The sequence below is a fragment of the Apium graveolens genome, chromosome 3, assembly GCF_009905375.1.
Source record: "Apium graveolens cultivar Ventura chromosome 3, ASM990537v1, whole genome shotgun sequence".
Lineage (NCBI taxonomy): Eukaryota > Viridiplantae > Streptophyta > Magnoliopsida > Apiales > Apiaceae > Apium > Apium graveolens.
In genome coordinates this window covers 100,571,783-100,575,884 of record NC_133649.1, presented here as the reverse complement: position 1 = coordinate 100,575,884, position 4,102 = coordinate 100,571,783, and the positions used below count along the sequence as shown (strand labels likewise).

At 43.5% G+C, this 4,102-nt stretch overlaps 1 non-coding gene across 1 annotated transcript; it reads left to right on the top strand.

The window, feature by feature from the left end:
• The first annotated feature begins 3,358 nt into the window (after positions 1–3,358).
• On the top strand, positions 3,359–3,465 carry LOC141715655 (small nucleolar RNA R71). Its single transcript, XR_012572409.1, has one exon. It is a non-coding gene; the product is annotated as a small nucleolar RNA R71 (small nucleolar RNA).
• The last annotated feature ends 637 nt before the right edge of the window (positions 3,466–4,102 follow it).

Genomic DNA, 4,102 nt, shown 5'->3' with positions numbered 1-4,102 from the left:
GTAGAATCGGGATTCTCCAACCTAGAGAGATGGTCAGCTACTTGATTCTCAGTACCTTTTCTATCTTTGATCTCTAACTCAAATTCCTAAAGTAAAAGCACCCAACGAATGAGTCTCGGCTTCGAATCCTTCTTAGAAACCAGATAGCGAATAGCTGCATGATCAGTGAATACTGTTACTTTCCTACCAAGCAGATAAGATCGAAATTTCTCAAAGCCAAAGACTATAGCCAAAAGCTCCTTCTCAGTAGTGGTGTAGTTCAATTGGGCACCATTTAAAGTCTTACTCGCATAGTAGACCACATGGAAGAGATTTTTCTTGCGCTGTCCCAGAACTGCACCTACCGTATAATCACTCGCATCACACATCATCTCAAATGGTTCTGTCCAATCTGGTGCTGTAATGACTGGTGCCGTGATCAAACTCTTCTTGAGAGTCTCGAATGCTGCCAAACATTCATCATCGAATTTGAACGGCACATCTTTCTCAAGCAAATTGCACAACGGCTTAGATATCTTTGAAAAGTCCTTGATGAATCACCGATAAAAACCCGCATGACCAAGAAAACTACGGATTCCTTTCACAGAATTAGGTGGGGGAAGATTTTCAATGACTCCCACCTTGGCCTTGTCCACCTCCAGACCCTTGCTAGAGACCTTATGCCCAAGGATAATGCCTTCACACACCATAAAATGACATTTCTCCCAATTAAGCACCAAATTAGTTTCCACGCATCTTTTGAGTACGGCGTGCAGATTATTCAAACATTCATCATATGAGTGTCCAAAGACGGAGAAGTCATCCATGAACACTTCGACATTATTTCCAATCATGTCAGAGAATATAGCCATCATACATCTCTAAAAGGTGGCCGGTGCGCCACATAACCCAAACGAAACTCTTTGAAAAGCAAATGTGCCAAATGGACAAGTGAAGGTAGTCTTTTCCTGATCCTCTGGTGCAATACCAATCTGATTATACCCGGAATAACCATCCAGAAGACAAAAATACTCATGTCCCGCCAATCTGTCAAGCATCTGATCAATAAATGGAAGAGGGAAGTGATCCTTCCTTGTGGTTTTGTTCAATTTTCTATAATCCATGCATACTCTCCATCCTGTAACTGTTCGAGTAGGGATGAGCTCATTCTTTTCATTTGCGACCACAGTGATACCTCCCTTCTTAGGTACACATTGTACGGGGCTCACCCACGAGCTGTTAGAAATAGGATAAATGATGCCTGCATCTAGCCATTTCAGAATTTCTTTCTTCACCACCTCCTTCATGATGGGATTCAGTCTTCGCTGCAGTTCCACAGTTGGCTTACTACCTTCCTCTAGCAGAATTTTATGCATACAATATGAAGGACTTATCCCCTTGATGTCTGCTATGGTCCATCCAATAGCCGATTTGAATTCTCTCAAAATCCTTAAGAGCTTGTCTTCCTCACTACCTGAAAGGTCAGATGAAATAATAACAGGTAACGTAGATGAATCACCTAAAAAAGCATACCTCAAGTGTTCAGGTAATGGCTTGAGCTCCAAGGTAGGTGCTTCCTCTATTGATGGTTTGAGCTTCCCTTCAGCGTTCTTGAGGTCAGAAGTACCAAGAGATTCAAATGGTATGTCCAGCTTTCGCTTCCAGGGAGAAGCGTTCAGATATTGTAATTGCTCGTTGCTATCTTCATCATCGCTGTCAAAATCCCCCACTAAGGCCTTTTCCAATGCATCAGACTTTAGCATGTGATCGAGTTCCGAAGTAACCGCAGAATAAATCACATCCACTTTTAAGCACTCCTCATCTTTAGTAGGAAATTTCATTGCCTTGAATACGTTGAAGGTCACATCCTGATCTTGGACCCGCATAGTAAGTTCACCTTTTTGCACATCTATCAAGGTACGGCCAGTAGCCAAGAAAGGCCTCCCCAAGATTATGGGAATCTTCTTATCTTCCTCAAAATCCAGAATAACAAAATCTGCTGGAAAGAAGAGCTTATCCACTTTGACGAGCACATCCTCAACTATGCCCCTTGGGTAAGTAATGGAACGGTCAGCCAATTGTAGTGACATGTACGTGGGTTTTGGATCAGGCAGATCCAGTTTTTTAAAGATCGACAACGGCATCAGATTAATGGCACTTGTCAAACGTCAGATTGCCAATTGTGCAAGGAATGGTGAAGCTTCCTGGATCTTTTAGTTTTGGTGGTAACTTTTGTTGCAGAACAGTGCTGCATTCTTCCGTGAGAGCAACGGTTTCAAGGTCATCCAGTTTCACCTTCCTTGAAAGAATAGTCTTCATAAACTTCGCATAACTAGGCATTTGTTCCAGAGCCTCAGCGAAAGGTATATTGATGTGAAGTTTCTTGAACAGCTCCAGAAACTTCCCGAACTGTCTATCCAGCTTTTGTTGCTGCAATCTCTTAGGAAAAGGTGGTGGAGGATAAAGCTGTTTCTCCCCTGTATTAGCCTCAGGCAGAGTGTGTTCAACAGTAGTCTTCCTTGGTTCCGCCGCTTTCTCCTTTTGCTTAGATTCTTCACCTCTAATTTCAGCTTCTACTTCTTTTGCCTTTTCAGCATCAGCTACTTTTCCAGACCTTAAGGTAATAGCCTTGACTTGCACTTTAGCTTCCTTCCTGCCTGGTACTTCCGTGTCACTGGGAAGAGTGCCAGGTTGACGATTGAGCACTGCATTGGCTAATTGACCAATTTGATTTTCCAAGGTCTTGATAGAAACCGCCTGACTCTTGCACAACAGCTTAAGTTCCTCAAAATCAGCACTAGTAGGTGCAGCTGCACTTCCCTGTTGAGGATATGATTGCCTTGTAGCATACTGCTGTGGTTGCTGGAATCCAGGTGGGTTAAACTGTTTACTCACTCCTTGCTGATATGGTGGCTGAATAGCATTCTGATTATTCCCCCAGCTGAAATTTGGATGATTTCTGTTGTTAGGATGATAGGTTGCTGGCACAGGCTGCTGTTGTCGCTGATAATTATTCACATACTGAACAGATTCGTTTACAAGAGAACACTGATCCGTAGCATGAGAACCTGCACAAAGCTCACAAACCATAGCTATTTGATTAACTCCATACGTAGCCAAAGAGTCAACCTTCATTGATAGCGCTTGGAGCTGGGCTGCAATAGCGGTGGCTGCATCAACTTCCAGAATACCTGCTACCTTGCCTGACGTCATCCTCTGAGTTGGGTTTTGATGCTCATTTGCAGCCATCGTCTCTATAAGATTATACGCCTCAGTATAGCTTTTAGCCCATAAGGGTCCTCCAGCTGCTGCATCGAGCATGGGCCGAGATTGGGCCCCCAAACCATTATAGAAACCAGTGATCACCATCCAATCCGACATTCCATGATGTGGACATTTTCTCAACATTTCCTTGTAGCGTTCCCAAGCCTCGCACATAGATTCTGTAGGTTGCTGCGCAAACTGAGTAAGAGCACTCCTCATAGCAGCAGTCTTTGCCATCGGATAAAACTTCACCAGAAACTTTTGCGCAAGATCTTGCCACGTAGTGATGGACCCAGCTGGTTCAGAATGTAACCAGTCTTTAGCCTTGTCCCTTAGTGAGAATGGGAAAATCCTCAACTTGATAGCCTCATCAGTCACGACATTATACTTAAAGGTGCTGCAGATCTCGACAAAATTCCTTATGTGCATGTTGGGGTCTTCAGTTGCCGCTCCTCCAAAAGAAACAGAATTCTGCACCATCTGAATAGTGCTCGGCTTGATTTCAAAGGTGTTAGCTTGAATAGCCGGATGAAGGATGCTTGACTGAATGTCATCAATTTTAGGCCGAGAAAAATTCATAAGAGCTGGATCAGCTTGAACTGGTTCTTTCTGCTCAGTTCCTGAATACGAATCCTCAAAATCTAACTTTTCCGGAATATCAAGAACTTCGTCTGTCTCCTCAGCTGTATCTAAAGTCCTCTTGCGAGCACGAGAACGAGTTTGCATATACGCTTGCTAAAGTACCTGAAACACAACCAGAAAAAATAAGTAACTACTACGTCCTAATCACTGAGTCCTAATGACCAATGATGGTAAGTACATAAACTAAACAAATACGCCGAGTCCCCGGCAGCGGCGC